The sequence below is a fragment of the Gobio gobio genome, assembly GCF_949357685.1.
Source record: "Gobio gobio genome assembly, chromosome: 3".
NCBI lineage: Eukaryota > Metazoa > Chordata > Actinopteri > Cypriniformes > Gobionidae > Gobio > Gobio gobio.
The window spans coordinates 10,162,775-10,175,623 of NC_137099.1; positions in this window are offsets into that span (position 1 = coordinate 10,162,775).

Genomic DNA, 12,849 nt, shown 5'->3' on the forward strand with positions numbered 1-12,849 from the left:
TCGATTCTTGAGGCTTCGATTCGATTTCGATTCGATTCGATATTGATTTATTAGCTTCGATATCAATTCAATAATAAGTAAATACACAAGTAATGAAGTACCTAAGTATATTTTTAAATAATGTGTGCAGTATTACCAATGTTTAAGTACAAATTGACCCCAGCATGTTTCCTGTCATGGTTTATTTAGCAGAACAAACCGTACAATATTGTACATGTGTTGAATACAAACCACAACTGTAACAAACAGGTGCTTTATTAACACCTCTAAAGTGCATGTAGCTGTAAGTAGTAGACAGTATATTCCTTTCTTCCTATACATTCAAGTTATAAAAGAAATGTAAACAGAAGCACAAAATGTGCATACTCATAAAAGAAAGTACAACCATAGATATGATAACATTACAAAGTGCTATTTTGTCAACACAATAAATAACACTGAACAGCTGATCAGAGAACCTTTGGCTTATTTACTTATTTACGTCGGCTTTTAACGTTGGCGGTGCAGGCTTGAACGGAGCGTTTTGTTTTTGTAAAGCGCGTCTTGTACAACGCTGAACCGCGCTGAACGCTCTCACTAGAGTGTTACCCACAGCGCCGCCACTGGCCGGTGGGCTGAATCGATTCATAGGATTTGATGAATCGATATTGAATTGAGAAACAAATAATTGCAATGCATTGATGAAACGATATTTTTACCCAGCCCTAGAGCTTTCCCTCATTGAAGACTTTTTTTGCTTCTAATTTTGTGATTCACTTTGTAGCTGGTAGGTTTGTTTCATGGCTTATACACCTTTAAAGGGTAACTAAACCCGGAACCAACTTTTTTTAGTTAATGATCTGCAAGACTGGGGCTTTATTAGTGCTGTCCATTGATTCGAGTAAATGTTCTGACATTTGGGTATAAAGTGTTTTAACTCTATAATATATGGTGTGAAACCGCCAAAGTGCTGCCCTCTTAAGGTTGAACGGTGGCTACTGCAATTGAATTTTCCTATTGGACGTTGTAGGTCATCGTGACGTAGGATGGTTCTTCCAACGGCTCACTTCCCACGCCCCTGGCACGAGCTCACCACGCCCTCAGAAATGTTTCCCCAATCACATGATGAGAATGGCTTCACTCCAGTCATGTTACATGAAGTAGAAACATTATGAATTAAACTTACTTGACACTTGCTTTAACATTGTAATGAAGAAAATGCGGTTAAATAATGCAGTTGTCAGTACACGTCAGGCTTTTCTTGCGACATTATTGCCGCCCGTCATGTGTTCAGATAAGTTTCATACATGAGACGCGCTTTCAAACCTCGACACGCAAGTGGTTCCCGTGGTAACGAACAACAATACCATAAAGTACTGGCGTATATAGTCTAACTTTTATTTAAGGAAATCTGTTTATAATAGGCTATTAGGTTTGAACTTATTGGTCCTGCGCTGTTTATTGATTCAGTTAATTTGAATGAAAATACATCGTATGTATCTAATCTATTTTTAGTGGCATTCAGTGTAAGGATTTGACTGTTCATAGATTAGGTCAGTTCTCTTGCGCTGCTGCTTCACTAGCATCGTCGGCATTGGGAGTTAACACAGTTTAAGCCAGCGTCTCGCATTGATAAGGCTCCGGGTCTGTGTCTACAGACAATTCACCCTCCTCCATTTCAGGTGAAGGTGGGGGAGAATGACCGCTCTGTTGCAAAGCTACTGGCGTCACTCCAGTCATCCTCCATCTTTGCGACTCTCGAGTCAGACAGCTGTCAATCAATCCGTCACTGCGGGTCTCAGGTTCACGCCCTCTGCTCAGTCCCGCCCTCGGTTCGTCCCCTCTGTCTCAGCTGGGCTCTGCCCACTTTTCCAGCATTTTTCAAATATTGCCAGTGGGTGGAGTTAAGTGCTGAGCTGGGGTTTAGTTACCCTTTAATTAAGACTTTTTAAGATCCCTATAGGAAAAATACTTCTGTTTTTTTGGTGGGGTTCCTCTGCTAAAATTCACATTCACATTACATATTCAGGTCGTTTCAAAACCCTGGGACATGGAAAACAGCCCACGGCAACAGTTTTAAAGAAGCGGCTAATCTACAGAAAAAGTAGCTAATCTGAAATATGATTGAAGCTTTTACTTTTACCGGGACGTGCTCGCGCGCGCTGCCGGACTCTGACCTGAAGCGCGCGCAGCCACGCACACGCCTTTCACTCAGACAGATCGCGACGCCATTTTCGCAGAGTATTGGGTTTGAATGGTAAAAATGCACGTCCTGGCGAGTATACAGGTAAACGCAGTCGGATATGTCTTTAGTGAACGTATACAGAGTTGAATGAGAAATCGGGTGTTACAATGAATTTGGTCCGTGCAGCTCTTAAAGGGCCGGACCTAATATTCTGTGTGAAGCAGGGCAGGAACCTGGGAGGAACATGCCTGCCAAGTGAGTTTTTAGTTTTTTTTAACCCTAAAACAATGAATAATAAGTTCTGTCATATTATTAAATTACTTTTACAGTTTTTTGCCATGGTATTGATTCAGTATGGGTATTGAGGTATTTTAGTCTGGTATCATATCGAAGTCATAGTTTTGGTATTGTGACAACACTATTCTATATAAAAAGTATTTGCTGATATTCTCTTTTTTTGTTATGTTTGTTTACAAATTTGTACCTTTTCACATTTTTACTCTTTTAGTTTTACATTTTGTCAAGGGCTTGTTTACATTAATACTTTTTTATAGTAGGCTACATACTGAAGGCCAACGTTGCAAGTTAAATAAAATGTTTTTGAGTAAAATTGTTGAAAATTATTGAGATAAATTAGTCGATAGATTAATCGATAGATTAATCAATATAAAAAGTCGTTAGTGGCAGCCCTAGTCCTGACAGTCTTGTCTGTCTTGTCTCTGTTCAATGTTTCTTTGTTTGTCTCGTGCCTTACCACATGGCTCTGTCTTTGTTTGTGTTGGCCATGTGCTCCTCTTGTCCCACCTCCTTGTTTCCCTTTACCACGCCCCCTTTTTTAATCCTTGTCTAGTCCTTGTTTGCTTAATTGTGTTCACCTGATCCTCATGTGCTCTTCCCTTTATATTGAGCTCCTTTCCTATTGTCCTTGCTGGTTTGTTGTGTGCATTTGTTTTATGCTGTGTGCCTGGCTTGTCCTAGTGATAGTATTTGACTTTGCCTAGTATAGTCCTTTGCTTTATTTTCCCTAGCCTTATTTTTTGGATTTCTCTAGTTTTTATTTTGTTCCAGAGTTTTTACTCTAGTCTACTTGTGTCTTTATTTTTGGTCTAGTCTTCCTAGACTTATTTTTAGTTCTGTCTTGCTTTTTCTAGCTTAACTTTTATTAAGTGTCTCTCTAGGTTCCTGTAAGAGTGCAGTCTTGTTTTATTTCTTAGTTTCTTTCCATTTATAGAGCTTGGTTTTATATTATTATTTTTCTCTTTTGCTAGCTTCAGTTATTATTTAGGTGATTTTGTTTTCTTTATTCTTAGGTGTTAGTTTGTCTGTTATCTCTCGTTGTTTGTGTTTCTGTGTGTGTGTGTGTGTGTGTGTGTGTGTGTGTGTGTGTGTGTGTGTGTGTGTGTGTGTGTGTGTGTGTGTGTGTGTTGTTGTTTCCTGCCCTGTGTCCTGAGTTTGCCCTGGTCATTGACTCTCCTGGCCTGGCTACCAGTCTGGTTCTATAGCAAGCCACGTCACAAACTGTCAAGTCTTGTTCCCTGAGCCGCTTCCTTGTCTCCAACGTTGGCCATCACATCCTTGCTGTCTCTACCCGGACCAGCCAGTTCTCCCATTGTGTCCTGCCCCTATTGTTTGGACTTTTTTCCTGTCTCCCCATTCTTGTCCTGTGTCTTATATTGTTAATACATTTAACCCCCCCCCCCGCTCATTCTGCATCTGGGTCCTCACTCTCAGTACCTTGACAGAACGAACCAGCCAGGTCAAGAAGGAAAGGAGATCAATATAAAGGGAAGAGCACATAAGGATCAGGTGAACACAATTAAGTAAACAAGGACTAGACAAGGATTAAACAAGGGGGTGTGGTAAAGGGAAACCATGAGGTGGGACAAGAGGAGCACATGGCCAACACAAACAAAGACAGAGCCATGTGGTAAGGAACGAGACAAACAAAGAAACATTGAACAGAGACAAGACTGTCAGGGCAGGACCCTGATATTTACATTACAAGATGCATGAAATGTTATAAATAATAATAATGAATTATGTATTTAGCATTTCTAAAAAAAGGTACAAAGCTAAACTACATCAAGTAGTAGGGAAATGTTAAAATTGTAGTCTATGTACATTTAAAGAAGATATTTTGAAGAATGTTTGTAACCAGCCAGATAGAGCAACTATTAACTACCATAGTTGGGGAAAAATACTATGGTAGTCAATGGTTGCTCTATCTGCTTTGTTACAAACATTCTTCAAAATATCTTCTTTTGTGTTCAGCAGAACAAAGAAACTCATACAGGTTTGGAACAACTTGAGGGTGAGTAAATGATGACAGAATTTTCATTTTTGGGTGAACTATCCCTTTAAGTTACATACTTTGTTGTTGGCGGACTGTCGCGTTTAAACCAAATACCAAAAGTTTGCTGCTCAACTTGTAGCTTACTTTTAAATAGATTCAAAGTCCTGCTCTGTGTAGTCATGGCATTTGTGGGACATCAGGAAAATGCCTGACCTAGTTTTTCTTAAAACTTAACCCTTCTGATTGCATCCCAGCCATCTCAGCGTGGAGCGCACTGTTGTGAAGATATCCTGCCGACCATCACATCAGAGGAGAATAATAAATGAGATATCTAACGCTTCCTGTCAGCTTCTCTGGTAGTGTGAATCTCCTCTTTATCCTATTTAGTTTCACCTGCTACCTACCGTGATGCTCTCAGAGCAATCTGAGACTAATTGGTGTGTTTAAGAGGAAAGGAAAGGCACAGTGGGAGGGTCGATGGAACCGGAATTTTTGAGTTCACTTTATGGATTTCTTCATTTAGCCAACACTGTAAAAAAAAAAAACGATCACATACATTTTTTTCAGTTGGCCAAATTGAATTTCTGTGAATTAATTTGCATCAATTCACAGAAATTAAATTTGGTAAACTGAAAAATTTAGATGTGATCGGTTACTAGAAAATGTTCAATTGGAGACCTGAATTTTTTTTACAGTGAATGTGAGTGCCAAGCGGACCAGTTTGTGTTTCGGTCTTTACAAGTGTGAACACGCCCTAAGTGGGCAGTTCTTGTTTAGATTAGGTGAAAGTGTAGACCAGTCATGCTCAAAAATCTCTGCAAAACTAGAGAATTGCTGAATTTTCTCCTAAAATGTTGTTATTAGATAAGCTCTCCAGAACCATGGAGGTATAACATTAGGTTTCCAAACGGATCATTTTCTCAGGTGTTAGAGCCCACTCATTTCAACGTGCCGTTCGAATACGCTCAAGCTGCATGTTACGTGCTTCCCACTGTCTGCTGTTGTAAAATGGAGCAGTCGCTCCTCTGAGGATTTGCTCTGACAGCGGCGTACAGATGAGCTGTTGAAGGAATGATGAAAAGTTTCATTGGAAGCTTTGTGCAACTCTGGTGAGGGCTAATTTTAGCAGTAAGAAAAGGTGAGGACAGAAAAACTGAAATATCTGATTGTGTCGTGAGCTCAACCAGTTACCATGACGTGTGAAAAACCACGGTGAACGTAATCTGTACATTAAACAGAGAGAGTGGAAAATGCTTTTTACAGCTAAATTGGCTTTTTTTTGTGTACGGAAGTGTAGAATATATTTAAGAAATGAATAATTGTGAATCATTATTGACTAATGAAGAGGTGTGCTAAACTTTAAATAAGAGATAAAAAGGATTTTTTCCATTTAAGGTCTGTAACCCTAGTTTGAATGTCACTACATCCAGCCCGGCTTGCATGTTTTGTTTGACAGCAGAGTAAGACTACAAACACACATGCTTCACGGAAAGGTAAACATACTTCACCTGTCCCCCCTAAACCTCCCTTCTTCCTGTTTTTATTGATAGTGACATTTCCGGAAAGTTCCTCGCCGTCACATTTTTAAACAATGCAGCAGAGATGAGTGGGAGAGAGAGTGAACAGCATGGCAGTTACATAAGCACCAGACCGCCCAGTGGGACCTTCTCAGCCTCACTTGTCTTTTTTTTTTTATCACTCACATTATTCAGCCACATTTACAACAGCGTGTTTTCATGGACTACGTTTACATGGACAGCAGTAATCTAATTATTGACCTTATTCTGAATAAGACAATATTCTGATTAAGGTGTTTACATGAGTTGTTTTTAGAATATTCCGTTCATGTTCCCGTTTTACATGTTATAGACATAGCTCGATTAATGGCACGTCATTACGTGCCCATGCCACGCTACGCTGTCTGACGTCCAATCATAGCGTGACTTTCGTGGGTCTGTTAAAATCAATGGGCTCAGGCAACACGCTGTAACTTTACCTGCGGGTGTCGTTGTTGGATAGTGTACCTTTATAAAAATGAGTGATTTTTTTATACTTTTATAAAAAATATATATAGAAATATATATATATAACAGTTTTATTTTTGTAATATTATAAATTGTGTCTTTTCAGTTTTTTTTTGAAGAGACACTGCCCATCTTGCCTCCTTCTTGACAGCCTACATTTCGAATAATAGCTTTGATTAATGATCAAAATTAAGGTTTCAAAATTGTGATTGTTTGGATTGTATTTTTCTGCCGTCGAGCCACAGGCGTTCACTGAATGGCCATATGGCTCGCGAGCCTAGAGGTTCCTGACCGCTGTTGTAAGCAGACAATTATGAATCTGGGATTACAGATACAAATTTATTGTATTTTACTTTTACAATGAGCAGAATTATTACAACACAGAGAAAAAATATAGAGGAGGCAGTGTCAGAATGAGCAGTCAAGCAAGACACGCACCATAGCAACACGTCATGGCAACGACATTTCAGACTGACAGATACGTAATAGAAAAACTGGAATTTGAGCGCTTTGTTACTGTTTTGTACGCGCTGTTTTATTAATTATAATTCAAATTCTGTTTTATTTGTCACAATGTTATTGATAATTGTTGAGAGGGGCACTTTTGATACATTTTTAAAAAGGGCAAGGGCTCCCAAATCCCTCCCCTGCACTTGCCTGGTGTGTGTGTGTGTCCTGTCACAAAATGCGGTGAAAACTCCTTCACGACGTTAATAGTTAGATTAAGGTGTGTACATATCTACAATGCACTTCGATGATGCGACTAAAATAGGCATACTCCACATGTCTTAATTCGATTTTTGTTTAATTTTTGTCGAGTATGGCTTTAACCGGATAAAGGTCATTAGAAATCACTGTTTACATGGTAGCTTCTTAATCAGAGTATTGTCTTAATCAGATTAATATTAGAGTATTGTTGTCCATGTAAACGTACTGATGGTTAACTAAACTGGTATCAGAAATATCAGTACACTTCAATTCAAAAGTTTGTGGTCGGTACAATTTGAAGTCTTTTATGCTCACCATGGCTGCATTTATTTGATCAAAAATATTGAAAAAATAAAAATATTGTGAAATATTATTACAATTTAAAATAACTTTTTTCTGTTTGAATATGTTTTAAAATGTAATTTAGTATTGTGACGCAAAGCTGAATTTCCAGCATCATTACTCCAGGCTTAAGCGTCACGTGATCCTTCAGAAATCATTTTAAAGCTTGGTGCACACTGTGCGATTTTGGCCACGATTTGGCCATCTTAGACAAATCCTTAAAGATTCCTCTGATTCTATGTTAAAATCTGACATCTTTGATCGTTAGTTTGACATTTTCACCAGCAGCCGATTAATGACTGCTGCGATCAAATTTTACCTCAGACGAAATTCTGGCAGTGTTCGCTTGAGATTTCTTTGTAGCCACCATTTCAATCCTGTGTGTAATGCAGCTCACTGTCACCGAACACGTCATTGATTGATGATATAAAACTCCGGACAAGTTCTTACGTGCGTCCATTTTTAGCGCACCTTGACTATCGTACAGTCTGACATTAACGACAACTGAGATCTTACAGCAGGGATCATGTTCGAACAGTCTGTCAAGGAACAAACGTAAAGGACTATTATAAATCGCAACGTGTGCACCCGCCTTAATATGCTGATTTAAGACATGCTTTTTTGGGCGTTAAATAATGGTGAAAATACCAAAAAATTAATTAGCGCAAACGTTAGTAAATTACCTTGCATGATTAATTTAATCATATTCTCCTCCCATAAATTTTGCGTCTGAAAGGGAAACTCCTACAAATGTAAATCCTACAAAAGGTCAGCCGCTTTTTCACTGCAGGTCTTTAGTAAATCCTGACAGTAGTTTTTTTTTTGTACGCCAAAAGAAGCTGTTAGTAAACGGACCCATAATTTCTTAAAAAAATCTTACTGACCCCAGACCTTTTGAAAATTTAGCATGTAACTTTTTCACACTGAGAAAAATGTAAAAATCTTTGGTTACACTTTATTTTGATGGTCCACTTTAGACATTGTACGGTAACACTTTATTTTACATTGTCCTTGTTACATATGTTACATGTACTTACCATAGTAATAACAATAAATTATGCATAATTACATGGAACTAACCCTCAAACAAACCAAACCAAAGCAAACCCTAAAGGCCTGTACACACCAGGAATATCACGCACACTTATCGCCAGCGTTTTTCGTGACGTTTTTCGGTGCGTCTTAAGTGTTCATACCCAAGCGATTTTCACTGGCGATGGGCTGAGTGAACGTGCACATTCAGTAGATGGTGCTCCCGGTACACAAGGTGGTGCTGCGGCACTTTACGCTTCTGACACTCGCTTGTCACACAGAAGAAGAAGAGAGACAGCATTTACGTGCTTGCCAAAACCACAGACATATTATGTCTATGGCCAAAACCATTCACACACTTTTTGCTGACTGGCAAGCAGCATTAGAAGTTCATCTTCTGCTTTGTCTACGTACTTCTTCGTCGTCGTATCAATGTGTGCTCGGCAAGACCGTTTTGTGCTTGAGCACCACCAAGTCTTGTTTTACTGTCACTTCAGCAGCTTCAGGCACGTGAACAAAAGCGGCGATCTCATTGGTCGGACAGTTTTTAACACGCTGCGTCAAAATAAAAAAACGAACCCGAGGCGTTTTTTTTTTTTAAATGACGCTTTTACGCCTGCCGTTTTGCGCGTCGGTGTGCACACTCATCTTGGCGCCCTTTGTTTAGTCACAATGTATTAAACGTCGGCGATAAACGCGTGCGAAAAACGTCCCGGTGTGAACAGGCCTTAAACCTATAGTAAGTGCAGGTAGTTCATTAATATTACGTAGTACATAATTACACTGTAACAGTGACACCGTGAAATAAAGTGTAACCCATTCTACTAACTATAAGTACTTACATGTTAACTAACTCTCATTAGAGGATTTGCAGACTGTTATGTGTTAGGTGTTAGGGATAGGATTAGGGTTAGTAGAATAAGTTGACGTACGTGCATATTGACTTATAGTCAGTAGAATTTCTGTTGGGGACCATCACCAGAGTTAGCAGATATTAAAGCAGCACTAGGTAGGTTTTGCTCTCGGGGTCCCCCTACAGTTGGGAAACAGTATTGTCCTCTACTACTGTCGTAAACTCTGTCAGGGGATGCTGCGCACGTGCATTTGTTGACATGACAACTATGATAGCCCTGAACACTGCAGGAGGAGTTCACATGCAGGTGTTCTGCTTGCGTCGCGTGTGAAATGTCTTCCTCCCAGGTACAGTGGCATATATTCAGCATGTCATATGAATATCATTTCATGGGTTTTATTTTGTCAAACGCCAAATGATCGCGATGCTCACGTTTACAAGCCAGCGTCATTATAGTAGCCTAGTCTATTGGTTCCCGTTTTACAGAATCTATATGATACTTCAATTCAATATTTGAGTGGTATGTAATAACCATATATCGTCAATATTATAATATCAAGCTACCATAGATGAATCTGCAAATTTGAAAAATCGATTTGCATTATAGCTTGAGGCAAGACAAATAAACAAATATCACAGACATGTTAGGTATCCTAAAATATGATTTTGTACGTCTTATGTATTTACTTGCAAGAATGTAGCCCCTCCTCCTTCAGCTCACGCCAACGAGCAAACGCTGGCCAATTGTTGATCCTCGTCCTGCCTTTAATCCGATCACTTTCTCGTTTCTTCTTTTTGCTTTCCTCTGACAAAACTTCTTATTTTTCTGTGCTGCTTCGGCCATGACTATAACATCCGGCAAACAAACGATAGTTGTTTAGTTAAGGAAGTGGGGGTGGTGGTGGAAGTGACGTATATGCCGTAAAGCAGTCAAATTTTGTAGTTCTTTTTGTTCTCGGGTTACTACCCGAAACCCGAAGTTTAAAAGTACGATTTAAAAACGATACAGACCCCGTCAGGCTATGGCAGACGTGTCATTCAACCTATTGTAAGTCGATGTATCATCACAAGAGTCTTGAAAATATATTATAAAGGTTGAAAAGTTACCTAGTGCTGCTTTAAGCAGACAGTCTACTAATACTCTAATGACATTTAGTACTTGACAAAGGTACTTATAGTCAACAGAAAGTGGACCATCGAAATAAACTGTTACCAAAACCCTTTCTAACTTTTAAATTAATAATTTGATACAACATGCATTTACATGGTGTTTATATCTTTAAAATGTCCCTACGTGTAATTAATTATAAGTTCTATAATTACACTGTTGAGCCTTCCCTTACCGCTTACCCCACCCTTAAACTTACCCATACCACCACACCTGTCCCTAACCTTAACCGTATCCCTACTCAATAGCAGCAAAATTGTTTTGCAATACAATATGAACACAATAAGTACAGTGTACTTTTTTTGTTGTTGATGTAAGTGCATAGTAGTTAAGGACACCTAATATTAAGTGTGACCCTTTTTCTTTTATTAGAGACAAACGTCAGAGTAAGGAGCAAAAAAAAGAAGACCAGGAGATATTTTCGTGTACAGCATCTGAAATGTGACTATTTTTGGCATTGCTGCGCAATCACTGAGCTTTAACGTTTCTCTCTGGAGTATTTAGTATGGCTGTGCTCCAATTTTGTCATGATTTACTTGTATGACTTTCTTTTTTCCCCCCTGGAGAATGTATTCATTGCTGTTTGTCGTACAATTGCGACATGAGACTGGGGCTTTCAGGTTTCAGAAAAGCACCATAGAAGTATCCTAAAAGGGTCATATCACACATGCTATATTTCAAGTCTTCTGCAGTCATTGCAAGACATTTTTACTGAAAATATTCCCCTACAGTGAGCTTTTAATCTCCGCAACTTGAGAAGCTGATCAGTGCAATTTCATGGTTTTTCATGAATCAATCATTCATCAAAAAGAACTTTCAAAAGAATGATTTGTTCACGAATCACTACATCTTTCCTGAACTATCTGCACCAAGGAGAGCAAAGCCGGGTGTCAAAATTTTCAGTGAGTAATAATTTTGCACACAAAACTAAGAATTATATACCAATCTTTTATACCACACCTGCACCTTTATGATACTGTTAAGGTGTCATACTTTTATGGATGTAATTTTGGAGCTTGACAAAATGTTCAAAAATCATTTGTGTTCCACAGAAGAAAGATGCTGGTTTGAAATAGCATGATGAAGAACTGATGCCATTTTTGGGTGAAATATTTGTTTAGGATTCTACACCAATCAGAGTAAATCTAGCCATGTAAACAGTATTTGGCTACAGATGTCATTAAAGTGTGATGCCTTGCTTGTGTTCATATGCCGTTTCTGATATATATGGTTTTCATTCTCTCTCTCTCTCTCTCTCTCTCTCTCTCTCTCTCTCTCTCTCTCTCTCTCTCTCTCTCTCTCTCTCTCTCTCTCTCTCTCTCTCTCTCTCTCTCTCTCTCTCTCTCTCTCTCTCTCTCTCTCTCTCTCTCTCTCTCTCTGTCTGTCTCCACTGTAGTTATGTAAGTTCCACTGCACCGTCTGATCTCAATCAAATTTTATCACCCAAGTTTCATCGCTTTCTCATCTGTTTCTTTGTTGCTCCATCTGTCTCTGTTTCTCTGTTTTCTATCTGGTAATTGGATCGATATTAAACAATTGCACAGCAATTTAGCAAAATGGCTTTACTCTGTCAAAAGCAAACCACTTGTGGTGAAATTGAAAGCATAAAATTTTAACTTATTTTCATTTTTCAAAAAAGTTCCGAAAGTGATTTAAAAAAAAAAAAATATGCAGCATCTACTGATAATGTTCTTTTACAGGAAAATACAGTGGTGTACCATGGCATTAGATGCAATAGCATAGTACTTTGATATATAGTATATAACTTGATATTGATTGATTACCACATTCATGTACAATGGTATTAACCTCAAAATATGGTGTTGGGATGGGACATTGTCTATAGACTGCCCTACAGACACAGTGAGACAGCCCGTGACTGTAAACGGGATGATTTTGGCAGTAGTATGAAAAGCTCTTGTGTTTGGTTGGTAGCCAGGACGTGCTGAGGAAAGCTGGGCAGGCAACATCGCTCAGTGTTTCACACCCTTATGGAAACCTGCACAGACAACTCAAGCAGAAAGAGCTAATTTAAGAGCCACGCGCTTATCTAAGCTTGAAAGGAGGGCTGACTGTGAGAGTGATAAAGTGAGGGAAAATGGGAGAAGAAAGAGGTTTACAAAAGGATTACACAGTGATGCTCGTGTGCAGTATTTTGAGTTTTTTCTTCCTCTTTTTTCTTTTTGTCAATCAGTATAAATCATTTTGCTGTTGTCACTGATTCTGAAATTTAATCAAATTAAAATATGTATAATGTACACTACT